Source organism: Diorhabda sublineata, chromosome 6, assembly GCF_026230105.1.
Source record: "Diorhabda sublineata isolate icDioSubl1.1 chromosome 6, icDioSubl1.1, whole genome shotgun sequence".
Taxonomy (NCBI): domain Eukaryota; kingdom Metazoa; phylum Arthropoda; class Insecta; order Coleoptera; family Chrysomelidae; genus Diorhabda; species Diorhabda sublineata.
This window is the reverse complement of record NC_079479.1, coordinates 5,975,783-5,990,909: the sequence shown is the minus strand read 5'-3', so window position 1 is coordinate 5,990,909 and position 15,127 is coordinate 5,975,783. Positions and strand designations below refer to the sequence as shown.

Genomic DNA, 15,127 nt, shown 5'->3' with positions numbered 1-15,127 from the left:
CAGATGGACTTTAAAATTTTGTTTTTTTTTATTCATAATAATTGATTTTTTTGCACCTTTAAAGATATTTTCTTGGATTTTTGTTTCGGTTTAGTACAATAAAATTTTTCAAAAATTCACTTTTTTATTTACCTGAAACGTGCCAACCCACATAACAATCTTTTGCCAAAATGTTTACTCACTTAATATTTTTCTCTAAAACTGTCCAACCCACAAATTTGTGAATTATTCCAAAATCTTTGGAATTTAAAGTAAATTATCATGTTATAATACCATTACAGCTGCAGCTACATAAGAAAATCAATGTGACATTTAATTGTTTTAGGTTTAAAGAGCGCATCGATAAACTTTAAGTTCAAATTATCAAAATTTATCATTTGTGGGCTGAACGTTTTCTGCTACTACGTCCGATTACAGCTACCATCTTTCTAGCCAGAATCTCCCAGAACTAGTTAAATAAATCAAATATACAAGTTTTTTCAAATTGTATCAATTTTGATTCGGGTTTTATGTTTTGCCGTTCTAGAGATATTTGTTTAAGAGTTGGCGTAGAAGTTTAATAACGATGAATCCATTCAATTTAGTCGAGTGAAGTTTTCTTACAGTCATTCAGTATGGAACTGGAACTATTAGTCGTGATTTCATAATTTTGACCAATTCCAAGCATCAATTGCGTTATCAATCTATTATCAAAAATAATGTGTTTGTCTTATTAATAATGTTCCATAGAGTCTCCTAGTTTCAATTCTTGACAGATTGGCTAAATGTAACAGACATGACTGGATTTGTCATTTTTGTTACAATATTGTATACTATAACCAGATATTTTCAATTTTCATTGTTTCTAATCCAAAAGTAATACTTTGTAGTGTCAAGATGAAATAATATTCTCTTTTAGAAAGTAATAACAGATGAATCTACTTTTTACCATTATGGTATAGTGAATAGTCATAGCAATCAAAAGCTATGTACTACATCTAGTACAAAACCAAGTGCTATGATTCTCAATCAAACTGACAAAGTTGTATGTATCGTATCTTTCATATATATCAAAACTATATGCATCAAATCTAGGTAGGTTTCGCGGGTACGTACCATTTTGAGGGACACATGACGGACCAAAGTTATCTGGAAATACTCGAAGATTTCCGTGACTAAATGGACAACAATCCAACACTCAGTTGGATCAATCCATTTCAAGCAGGATGTTCATCCAAATAAATTGAATTTATATGTATGGAATATATAAAAATCGATTCTTTAGGCTATATGAATCGATTTTTCATACAGCGCGGTTATATATAAATAACTATTGATATATATATATATATATATATATATATATATATATATATATATATATATATAAGTAACTATTGATAATTATTATGTGAATAGATAAACATATATTTATTATATTTTATTATAAATTAATAATTGATAGTTGTAAATATCAATTAACGATTGAATAAAATGTATATTCTATATGTATATGGTTTTTTCCTAATTTAGACATCGACAAAATAAACTGTTCAATTTGCTTTGTCCACATTGTATTTTGAGGATTGAGCATTAAGTCTACTTGGTCCTGCTCAAATTTCATCTTCGTGCGATATGGTGCATAAACTTTTAGTTCCGTACTATTGACTCCAATTTATCGACAAAACTCCTATCACGTCATATATTGATTCATGTTTTCTATTATATTATTTAATTATAAAAATGCTACAATAAATAGTCCATACTTTCATTAAAACTTTGAAAATCAGGAAGTTTTCTATATAGATTTTCAATGAAAATACGAATAATTATTACCATGAACAAATCAGAAGTAAATATGTCAATACTAGGAAAATAATGAAGTACCCATAAATTAAATGTCGAAGCAATTATAAGTAAATTAAAGATAATTAAAATTCAATCAATGTTTTTTATATATTCTGAATGTTAGAAAAAACGATGTGATTTTGTTTTATTGCAACAAGTTGACCGAAAAAATTTGAATTGTTCATAAAAAACTATAGAGTTTGGTATAGAGTTGTACAAACCAAAATGGTGAGCCAAATTGTGGTGTGGTTGGTGAGAGATTAGTACATGAGTTTATTTATTTCGAAAGCGAAAATTTTCAAAGTACATATTATTAAAATTGGGAAGCCTTCTTTGTCCAGAATTGGAAAATCTCTCGGGCAACTTTGACTCACTAGATCGAATCTTTGGATTTTCCTCCGTTCGATACTTAGAGCTTGACAGTGGCAGAGGACATGTACCGCAACTTTCCCATTAGGAGTTTTTTTTATTCGTATAACTGAGGCCTATTCGTCTTGCTCCTTTCCTCACTCTTAAAGTATTAAGTATTCAAGAGCAAGTGATTCCTACTGCAGCATTTGCTTTCATTCATGCTGAACACACTATTTACACTCTCACTACACCAACACTCATAATTACATGGACGCGCGTCTCGATTACCAAGTTAGCGTCTTCAGAGATTGAAGGTAAACTGAACTAAAATCTCGGTTTATGAATTATCAATAGTAGGTACTTTGTAGCGTGACGTAGAGAAGGTACTTTGAAATCATCTTTGAAGAACAATACTTGAAATTTAACGAAAACTAAGGTATAAGGGATTAATTTCAACAGAATTTAACCAAGACTAAAGCCGGTACTACACGATGCGTCTAACGTTTGCGCCAACATTCACCTTCCAACGTTCAAAACTGATGAACAGAATACAACAGATACAAATTCTTTTGAAATAATTTGGATGATACTGGCAAGCGGAAAAGTGTCTAGTTGTATAACAATTATTCGGTTTCAATGTTGGGTACTCTTTTGACGCAGATAAAACCGGCTTTCCATGGCCAACGAAGCAAAACAACGTCCACACGATGGGTCTAATCATACCAGCTTCCAACGTTGGAATCATTGGACGTATCGTGTGGTACCGGCTTTAGTTAATACCAAAGAATGTATGCTGTAATAGAAAATAAAAACGATATAATTTGTCGTAGATTTTGAAATTGATTCTTTAAATTCAATTATTGTTTTAATTCTTCTCCAGTTTATGTTGAATGTTTAGTTTCGTCTACATCTTTTATTTTTTTGTAATTGACTTATAATAATCATATTGTTGAACATTTAGAAAGTTAGAAACATTTCAATGAAGTATTTATTTCCAATGGTGGCCTAATGAAATGGAAAGGAACTCGTAAACATGAGTTATTCTAGATCTAGAATGGATGGAAATAACGATGCGATAGTCCAATCGCTCCAATTGAGAAAATACAATTTAGGTTCCTCTCTTAGATATTTTGTCATTTTCAACATTCGTGTTTTCAGAAATTGTACAATAATTATGGTATATAACAGTGGTAATTGTTTCAGAACACGATTATTTCTTTACAAATAATTTACTGAAAAAGAATGCGGGCACAATTAATGAACCAACAAAAGAATGTATAACATCCTGACTACAAAGATGCGGCAATCTATCATCTAGTTGTTACATGTTTTTTTTATTGTTTATATTCATAGAAAAACTACCGTGTGACTAGTCAAGGTCGAGGTACGATTTTTGTGCGCAGTAAGGATTTTATTGCATTTTTTAAATAAAATATATCATTTGAAGTTCATATATTACGTGATCAACACTGAAATATACGTTATTTTTCAAATTAGACCTAAAATCGACTAAATTTAATCAATAATAATAAAAAAACAATATTAGAGACATTGTAAACGTGCTGGATAGATTACAATATTGTGACCTGGATCATAGATACGTCGTTTTATTGATTGAATGGATCATCAACTATAGAAAAAAAATACGAAAATATCTGTAATTCAAATATTCTTATGGCGGCTATGACACGCAAATAAATCGAATATCATACTATCGTATGTATCAACATGCGAACGTAGACTTAGTAGTAGCTTTGAGGCTCTTTACACCATCTTTTGTTGTATTTTCGTGTTATACTGACAATTAAAAAAAACAGTTACTATAAATTGTCGAAACCTATTAAATGCAAATGGTTGTATGAACAGAGAACATATCTGCAAGTTTAGTGTTTTTGCGTTCGATATGTCATAGTAAGTGAAGCTTGAGTACACCATTATACCAAAGAAATAATATAAATAAAATAAAATACTGACCAAAAAATTGACTTCATTCAAGCAAGCTGTTCCCAACAAGTAAAAACTGCATTTGTTGGAAAAAAACAAATTTGTTTCATCACGACAATGCGCCCACTAATTTTTTCATTATTGTTATAGAAAAATTAGCCGAACTATGTCATGATTGATTGTCTCATCCACTATTTTCACCTGATCTGACTTCCTAAGATTACTTTGTGTTCCTAAACTCAAAACAATGCTTATATAATAAAATAGACAAGTTAAGCTTCCGTATATCTGGGATAGAATTTTCTGATTTAGATCATATCTTAATTTGGTTTTGTATTTTAATACTTTTATTATTTTTTATTTCGCTCTTCAGATCCAGCCAGATGTTTAGTCTGGACTATTTAATGGCCCTGGAATGTGTGCGGCATTGGTCTGTTTTGGTTCTTCAGCAGAAAATATCTTTTCTTGAAATACTAGTCGATATTTAATCAAAGTCAAAAAATATGTGTAAGGGAAACAGTCATTGATTTAGTTGAAATTAGCTTTCAAGTCAGATGGGTAAATCATACTTCCTATTATATTAGAGACAATCAAATAAATTTGACGTGGCCGTCAGTATGACAACGTTAAACTCATGAAGAACTTCAATCAAGACTGTGAAAATAATCAACAATCAACAATGTTGCTTCTATGATTATTTAATGCAGAATCAATTATTATTTTAATTTACTTTGCTTCCAGATAGTTGATTCCGACTTTTTGGTTAATCAGATTTAGCTTCTGCTGTAATATCTACTTCTTCTGTAAATACTTCTCCTGTGGTACAAGAGTCATTCCTCCACTTCGTGAAATTAGATAAAGCAGTCTCCTTTCAGTTTTCCAGCAGATTCCCAGCATTTTTAGTTCTACTTTTCTGTGAGAAGATGTATTGGTACACGTGTTAACAACATATTTCAAGTTTATTTGTACTTCCTTCAAACCATTTTTCGAATTTTTAACACAATTTTCCTGAAGTTGTGCTAATGTAGTCGTATAAAACATTTATGAACAACATTATCTGCATATTGTAAAATCATTTTGATACATAAGTTTATATCGAGAGATGTGTCGATACCAAAATTTTTCAATTCTCGATACCAATACATGAAAAATCGATTCTCGATACCGATACCATCGATGTATAATAGCCACAAAAAAATTCTCTTACTAGAAACATATTCATAATTTGTTTGAACAACCTACTAACCAATTTTAAAATATCTGTGCCTATACAGGGATAAATGACAAACAAACAATGGTTTAATAAACATTTGTTCTGAAATTAAATTGAACCAATCCTTAACAGAAAGAAACACATGGTGTACGTTAAGATCTTTGGTTATTGTTTTAAAAATAAAAATCATCAAAATAATTGTCGGTGCAATAAATGTACCGAGGTAGCCTGAGCAAATGATTTTTCAAAATATGATAATTTCATTTTGATAACAATATAAACTGAATTAAAAAATAATTTTTCCGCCCATTTAAAGGTATCGGTATCGATAGCGATCGATTCTCGATACCGATACCAATGTCCAAGAATCAGTGGTATCGAGAATCGATTCAACCCTATTCGTATCTCAATTAGTTACAAAATTAATATGGTGATCAAATTATAGTACAAACAAATTGAGAAAGCTTATTTCATAAATCTTCAAGGTCTTTTAAACGCGATATTGTTTGTCAATCTTATGAGACACGCCAAAAGCTTCGATGTGTTGCTTCCTGCTCAAATGCAGAATCTATTCATGAAAAAAAATCAAATACCAATTTCCTATCAAGTTTAATGATGCAAGAGCTCCAAGTACTTCTCTTCATGTTGAATAACTTCCTATTTCTCTTCATTAGTTACAATACACTCTATGAATCATTCTTTCTTGTCTACCAAAGATATAAAATACACCTGTACGTATTTATTATGTTTATCGCAATTTAAACCAAACCAATTAATAAAATCGAACTCAATGAATAAAGTTACTCAATCTTAGTTATACATAGGCGTGTTCGAACAATTATCTCGAAGGGGTTTGCAAATCAAATAGTTATTTAACACTTAAACCTGCCTATCCTCATTTCATTTGGCATAGTAAACTGCTTATTTTATTTTCTTCTCCCTATATTGCATTTTAATACTTTTTCGAACGATGAAAGTAACAATTAGCACTTTGTATCCTTCAAGTTTCTATAGCGACCATAGGAAAAACCTTTGATTCTTTATTTTGTCTACAACGTCAACTAACAATTATTTATACTTTTTGTTCAAAATGCTCGAAATTTTAGGATATTTTGACATATCTATGTTCCCCTCTATGAAAAACATGGACTTCAGCATGGAAAATCCACATACAAAGCTTGATGGAGACTTTATACAGCAGACTTTCCGTGAGAGTACACCAAAAGCAGGATTTCTAGTTCTTCCTTCTGCGATGTTTCTGGTAGTAGCGACAAACAAGCAATATTTGCTGATTCTTCTATATCCAGTTGGCTATCATGCAAATAAAAAATTTCAATTTATTCCAAATTTTGATAACAAACTGTTAGCTTGTCGTTGTTGATAAAATAATGATGCTTATGATGCTATAGAAACCGGTTACAGCTGTCCATAGTTTCATACCAAAATTATGGAATCAAAATTTGGGTGGTCCAACTACATCAGATGAAAACTTCAATTTTTTATCATGTTATGAGAATCTATAACGACATAATTGGAGTCAAGTCGTTACTCTGCTAAATTATCTCATCCTTCAGCTCTCGAATTTTTCTTAACTCGTTGACGTAAACTTTTTCTTCTATATATCTCCAAAGAAGAAGGTCTTGTTGCTGGCGGCTAACTGACAACGCCATTACTTGAAATCACATTGAATTTCTCCCACAAAAAAGCCATTCTTCGGTTAGCTGTGTGGCTGTGACACCGTCCAGCTCAATGTCTAGCGACACCATCTGGAATAATTATTCGCCTGGCCGAACTTATTTTGAATAAAATAAGACCTGTTGATGCCTGCAATATATATGTTTAACCAAACAGTCATGGATGCGTCGACTTTTCAACAACTCGTGAATTCTGCTTATTATCGAATCCACTGAGATAAAATTTTGTGCCTCATCACTGCAGATTATCACCATTCACTTCTGTCCGTTTAAACAATCATTTGGAGGATTGAGAGTCGAGGAGGACGGTTCTTCTGCCACATTGTCGCTAACAACATTTTCGGCAAATCGAACTGGGTGACCAGGTTAAATAAAAGTTGCATACAACAACATAGTCGATTGTGTCAAAGTCTACAGCGGATGTCAAATAAAGTTGGACAAGAAACTTGACGTAAATGTGTATCAATTAAAAAACATCGTGTATTTAAGCGGGACCACACTTATAATCCATCATCTGTTCTAATTGATATATTATATCGTCTTAAATCTGAATAATAGATTGCATATTCACTATACATGGTGACTTGTAGGTGTATCTTATTCATGCTTCATTTTTATCACGAAAAAAATCAAAATATTGCGGTTATATTTTCAATATTTCATATCAGATTTCAAAATTTCATGTATAATGGAATAAATCTAACTTTGTTGGCTTCGAAACGACTTAGATGATGTCCAGTAAGCAGTTAATCGTTTCAAATACTGAAATTGATCAGATCGTGAAAGAAAAAATAATAAAATTTGGAAAAGAAAAGTGGAAATGAATATTTTGGTTTAAAAAAGATAAATAATAAATAATAGTTGAAAAAATAGTTGTAAAAGAGCTTTTTATGCCGATATGACGAGAAAATAATTTGGTCATATAAAAAGAATATGAAATATTGTTACTTGGGAAACAATGTTTGAGGAGATTGAGATAAAGGCGTGATAATATATGTGAAATAAATCTAAGTGGAAAATTTTACAAAAAACAAATATAGAAATTAATTACAAACAATTTGTTCAATTTTTTGTTCTTTTTGGCACCTAAACACTTTTTTTTATTAGATGGTATTTTTCTTAGAAGCCGCTACTGATCTCCCCAACTAACTGTAAAAGAAACTAGTCTTAATTACCTTGAAGACCAATTATATTTGCTTCAGTGAACTGTAAACTTTTTATATGCTATTTTTCCTAATACAAATTTTTTTTAAAAATATTTCTATACATTGTAAGTATATTATCAAAGTGAACTTGAACTATAAATATAATAATTATTATTATGTCATTAATATATCTCCATACTCATCTTAAGAGGTTTGGTTAATAATAATATAATTACAAAAAACTTTTCTTGTCCTACAATCTGAATTTAGCATCCGAAGTCTCCCAAGAAAGTGGAAGTGATTATGTACTTATCTATAAAGCTGACCTACCAGTAACTAGCAAAGCAACAGTGGCAAGATTCGCTGAAGACACTTCCATATTATCATTCCACAGTAATATCGAGATATCATATCTGCCTTAAGGAGCTTGCACTTCAGCCTAAGTTTACTACCTTGGAACCTGAACTTTTACATGAAAAAATTTTTATAAACATTGAAACACAAAAAATTAGAATCGCACCATGATTTAAGGGTAATTAGGTTGCTAGATATGGTCCTATGAAGTGCTGTGACATCAGAATTGCTGCAAGAGAAAACAAGAAACATATAATTCTACATTCTATTGCAAGAGGACATTGTCGTATAAATCATTACAAACTGACTTCTGTTGGTCAGGTATGTCTTACACCATGCGAGAGGTGTTTCCCTGAAACTATAGTACCATTTCTCAGCGATGTTCAATAAGTTCGATACCCTTTTTATAATTAGAATCATTTAGCTTCTCAAAATAGCCATTAACTTTGACCACCTAGTCATTTTTTCAAGTCTGGGAACATAAAATAATCTGTGGGGGCTAAATCTGGCAAATAGGGTAGTAAAATATTTCTTCCAGGTGATCTGTAACAAGGATCGCTTCCTTGGGGTTGTTTGATTGGGCTTTTAAGTGGTCTTATTGCTCTCCATAGCAAATATGTATCTATTCTTTTTGTCTGTAAGTTTATGTAAGTATGGGCTAACTTTCTATTTTTCGTATCTTCCTTTTAACGGGTCTATTAGTTACTGTTTTGTAATTAGGATTCCATGAAGAATTACAAATGACATTTAAACTATACGGAAGTATAGTATTCAGTCGTATTAAGTTAAGAGTCAACGATAATTCCTAAAGTTCAATCAAAATTAATTTCTTTTCTATTATTTCCACTATTTGGTGGTATCAGTTAACTTTTCGTTTGTTTTATCGAGGATTTACCATTACAATGAAACTGTTTTTTCTTATAATTAGAAGCAAATAATTTTGAAATCTATTCTCGGTGGTATTTTGATGGTAATCCAGTATGAATTATTGTAGTTTGTAGATATTACATATAAATTAACCATTTTTACATTGGAAAAATATTAAGTACAGACAAGTACTTGTATTGTAATTAATACTGATTCAAAAATATTACCACATACTTTGCATTTCCTACTCAAACCATGAGAAATAGAAAATTGTTTAGAGACAATTCAATAATAATTTTTATTTTAATAGAAATCTAAATAAGTAGGATGTCCGCCAATCAACCACATTGTTTTTATTTAGTCTTCACCCACATTTAGAAATAGAAAACACTTTTTCATGTCAACATAATAATAATATTTTTATATGTTCATCAAAGTGTGTCATTACGTGCCATATAACAAATCATTTCATTTTTTCACACAGGATGAAGTCACATTATAAAAATGTTTTTTCAATAAGAAGGAAATGACGAAACTCCATTATAAAAAAAATTCAAGGATCTCCTTTTATCTAGTATTTGTTCAACTTACCATTCAGTTTTACAAAACAAGATAAAATAAAAAAATTCAAATATCACATACGAGAATATTTGATTGGTTACATAACTACACGTATTCATGGTCATATTCATATTATTAAGGACGTTCTTTCTCGTACGAAACAATAATTATTCATTTCGTTTGTTTCAATGACCAAACTCAAAAATGTACAAACTTTTGAGTTTCATTAAGATACGAGGTCTAACAATTAAATATTGATTTGTCGTACTCGAGGTAGGACGAAACTCCTTTCGCGTAGGTTAGTAACCTTGCTCTATCCATTTATGTTTTTTCTACATTTCAAAAAATAATCGGAAGTGTTTCATTATATTATGAGCCATGTACAAGTGTTTCTCTGGCATAAAATGTGTAAGGATGACCGTGAAAGAGTAAAAAACGAACTATTAGGAAACAGATTGGTCAAGGTGAGCAATGAAACGAATGCACACTGTGTATTCGCCTAATTATCAAATAGTAGTAGACCGAATTAAATATCAACACAAAACCATCCTGCAAGCTTCAGGATGAAAAAGTAAAAAAGCAATAATAACATCGGATATCAAACGCGAAGGACTGTTAAAAACAGGCAGAAAGTGAGCTTGGGTTGCTGGAACACATTATTATGATTGGCTGAAACGAAGCTAAATTAGAACAATTATGATTCTAAACCAAAAACAGCTCGCATAAAAAAATTTTAAAGTGAAAATGACGCCCGCTTGCTTCTTTCACTGCCACGATACAAGCAATGAAGAGTTTGTTCTACTTGGACTGGAGCAAAGTACTTGATAAACTAGCGTCAACAGAATGCGCCCAGACATCGCAAACAATTGGATACTGCATCAGGACAATACAATCTGATACTTGGCTTTTAGTGTGACACAGTTTTTAGTTTCCAGAAATGTACTGGTGGTATCACACCCAGCCTATTCGTCCAATCTGTTACCCTCCACTTCTTTCTAGCCCAAAATAGAAAAAACATATTTTGAATCTATTGAGAGTTCCACAATTACTAAAGAAATGGATGTAGTTGGTATATTAGTGTTGGTATATGTTATCACCGAATAATTTTATAATATTTTATAATAATAATTTCTTTTACCATCAGTATTATTAATTAGTTGCCAAACTTGTCACATATAGTGGAAGATCAGTAGATGTGCATAAAATTCGGACGTCTATGATATCAATCCGAGCTTAGGTAGATTCTCTTGCATAGTATATCAACGATACAGTAATTAGTGGAAAATTCTCCAATAGGACATCGTTTAATGACGAAAAACATTGTATATTTGCTTTTAAGGTTATTCTCTTTATCGATTATATTATCAATTGTGATAATTGTGATGTTGTATATATTAATTTTACATAGGGCGTTCTACAAAAACAACTGAAGTCATGAAGGCTGGCGTGTCTTCTATGGATTCCAAAATCGATAAAACTAGAAAGCAGTGAAAAACCAATGGATTGAACGCATATTATAGTAGACACAAATATATTGTTCAATGTTATCATCAATGATCGCTAATCAGGAGTCAGCAAAGATCTTCTGCAAGCTCAAAAGCTGGATTAGTTATTTTTGTATCAAAATGCAAGTTATCTATATAACAAAAAAAATCATTTAGTCTTTCTGAGGTAGAGTTGATAGCAATAAATCTAATATATGCTCAGCAATGTTTGAATACTAACCTCGTTAGACATCACCTTTACATTCTCTCCGATAGCGGATTTGAAGCATTGAAGTTCAAAGTGAAGTGGGATCGTGAACAAACTATATTAGTTAACAGAAGCAATGTAGCCCCAATGTGGCTACCAGGCAACCAGGCTACCAGGGAATACCAGAACACATCCTTTCAAAAAATATGATGGACCAGAAGGTACCGTATCGAGAATGAATTGAATGGATTGCTGAGGGTTCATGTGGAATATTACTTCTGAAGCACTTTCATTCATATTATATTAGCCAAAGAAGTCTAAAGAGAAGTCCAAAAACCACATTTACTGGTAGTCAGTCTTCTGACATGACACATAAAATACCTCCTTAAGACACAGGAGGATAATTGCAGATTTTGCAATCAAGTATAAATAAAAGGAATAGGTACCTCGAAGTAATAGTACAAATACCTTGTGAAGGGGAACAAAAAATCACAAGAATATAGCCTTCTTTTAGAGAAGTCGACGAATTTTTAAGGCAGAGCAATGAAATGGAGAGTCGTGCACAACATATCTTCTGGGTATAGGTCCAATGAAGCTGGAAAGCCAAAACGACTTCTCAAAAATCTAAAACCTAGAGGAGAGTATAGACATTGTATGAGTACAGTTGATTCAATCATAAAATATTTGTAGGATGGAAGTACCAAATATCATTTGTTTCTATAATCATGTCTAAATCAATTTCACCGTTTTAGAAAAATGGCAATTATAAAACGCGCGACTCAATCGCCCGTCCCAAATTTTATAATGAAATCCGGATCCGTCAGTTCCACATAATTTGAATAGGATTTTTTTTGTTTGTGTCTCTTCCGTGGCAAAGTACAAAACTGTGGAATGAGTTACCAAGGCACGTCTTTCCTGAATACCATAACCTACAGAAGTTCAATATCAATATCACTAGGCATCTGCACAGGGCAGGCACCACTCGAACTACTCGAGTGTGAAAGAGTTGTGTTTTTTATATGAAAAAGATCAATTTACAGTAAAATTAAAATCAGAGCCCTTCAATTTCAACGCTAGCCTAAAAAATTTTCTAAAATGAACTATTGCCGTTAAGTAAATAATTTGATCAACCTCTGAGAAAAAAACTATTGAAAGAAGTAGTATACATTCGTGTATACCACTAACTTTAGAAAATATTGAACATCGAATGCAAAAATTTAGGCCCAGCATCACTCACATATTGATTGAAACACTTTCATTAACTTGATTTATATCTCTAAAACATTGAATTTATTTTCACTATAATTGAAGATTAATTACATACATTGTAATTAAAGGAAAGAAAGTCGTTGGACCAATATTCAGGTTTTTCAAAATCTCGAATAGTCTCTTGTAAAATTAGGAATTTACAGTTTCCCAATAGCTAGATGTTCGATTTTGATTGACATAACTATTTGAGGTGTGGTGATTTTTTTGTTTTTAATTGAAAAATACGCATTTCTATCTCAGAATTATTGCTATAAACCAATAGTCAGTACCAAATTTTATAATGAAATCCTGATCCTTCAATCCCATGCAAATTCAAATAAGATTTCCTTTTTTTTTTCATCAGTCAAAAATATTGGAACAAATTTGTCATCTTATATATAAATTCTCAGTTCTAGAATTATTCATTGTTTGTTAGAACTAACATATTTAGTTTATTTCTTAGGTTTTTTCGACCCTAACGGATTCTTTTCTACTTATAACTAGTATTAGTTACTACATAATTGTTGTAGATAAACTTTAACATTTTCGGGAATTTTTTTAATTTAAACAAAACCTAATGTTGTGCGTTATTCAAAATCAACATATGATGTCACAGACTACCTATACGATACCACTAAAGACTTTAGTAGCATTAGTAAGAAGCAACGGGGCAAACTTTGTGATAAAATTATGTACATACAAAAAAAATTAGTATTATGTTCCTGGACAGATTGTTTGTTTTCTAAGATTTGTGCTAGAGAGGGTTTAAGTATCATTTCTACGTATTTCGACCGGTTTTGGTTATTTTTAACAGTTGTGTAAAGTTTTACGGTAATTTCAAAGTAACGTTCAAAGGCACCGATCAATTTCCGAAGTCCATCGACGTAATCAACCCAGTAAGGTAAGATCTTTGTTGTTTTATAACTGACACGAACCATCTTTTCCTTATTTCAATGTCATTCAAAACAAAGATTTATAAACGTGATGTACTATTTTTCATTTTAGGACTTTTAATGGTAGCCGTACACCTGGATATAAATACGAAAATGGAATATTTCAAAGTTAAACTATCCTAAGTATTTGTAATAGTGTTTTCCAATGAAATTGATTAGTCATTTTTATTTATGCTAACAATGATACTCGATAAATTGCTTATTTATGTAAGTTACAATGTGGTCGCACCTCAACTGAACTATTGTGTATGAAAACTAAGCCCTAATGAAATTTTTATAAAAGTTCAAATATCGTGAGAAAATTCGATTCGAATCCACATTAACGCTGGTTCTCGTAGATTTTTATATAGTAATACATATGGTACATTTTTCATGGCGATGATATTTGAAAACACCCTTTTTACCCGTAAGAGGAATAGAGAGTTTCAGGACACCTTGGATGTGGTTCAAGTAACTTGACACTAGTATAGTATTTGATTTTACTTCATCTTATCCAACCAAACGTATACATAGCTTCAGAAATTTTGTAGGCTACTACTCTTACCGTAGCGCTAGTTTTTCTATGCCTCGTTCATACAAACATAGGCATAAGGCAGAGAACAAATTTGCATTTAGATAAAAAATTCAGCCTTAAATGAAAGTAATTACAAAAAGGATTCGAAAAAGGGTAACTGTTTACAGTGTACACATTGATGCCCATCTTGATTTACGGCAACGTTTCCCAATGGAGAGGCAGGTTTGTCGAAACATGTCAAACTGCCCGCGAGAATCTTCAATTGCAGTTCGGAGTTCAGGAAAGGAGCGTGGTCCTCTTGCACAGGATGTCAGGTCACATGACCGTCCAAGCCATTCAACGAATTCTAGTCCGCCTATTCATTCTCCAAAATAAACAATGAAGTACTTCCACACACATAACGCTTAGTGCGGCGAAGCTCCATCTTGCATGAAACGACGGATGTTCCCGATTGTTGAATCATTACATTTTCAAAAAGTACGGAACCACGAGAACATTGCCGACTTCCGTAGAAAATTGCCGTCTGTGTTTTCAACCAGGCAAATGTTGTTTCAGCTCCTCATCATCGTTGACCATCAAGGAAAAATTTGAGGTGTAGGAAGAGATGGAAGTCGCTAGGAGCAAGGTCTGACCTGTACAGGGGACAATCAAATACGTCTCAACCGAGTTTTTTGTCACGTTCATTATCTAGAACTACTTCTTTTGGCAGTAATCATCTGCCTTTCCCTTTTTAATGGGCTCTCAGCATAATCTCATGAATTACT

The 15,127-nt window shown here is 31.8% G+C and overlaps 1 protein-coding gene across 2 annotated transcripts in view; it reads right to left on the bottom strand.

Annotated features, from left to right (window-relative positions):
- The window catches only part of LOC130444850 (homeotic protein distal-less-like), a 174,650-nt gene that overhangs the window by 81,053 nt on the left and 78,470 nt on the right, over positions 1–15,127 (bottom strand). The gene's annotated exons all lie outside the window — the stretch shown is intronic.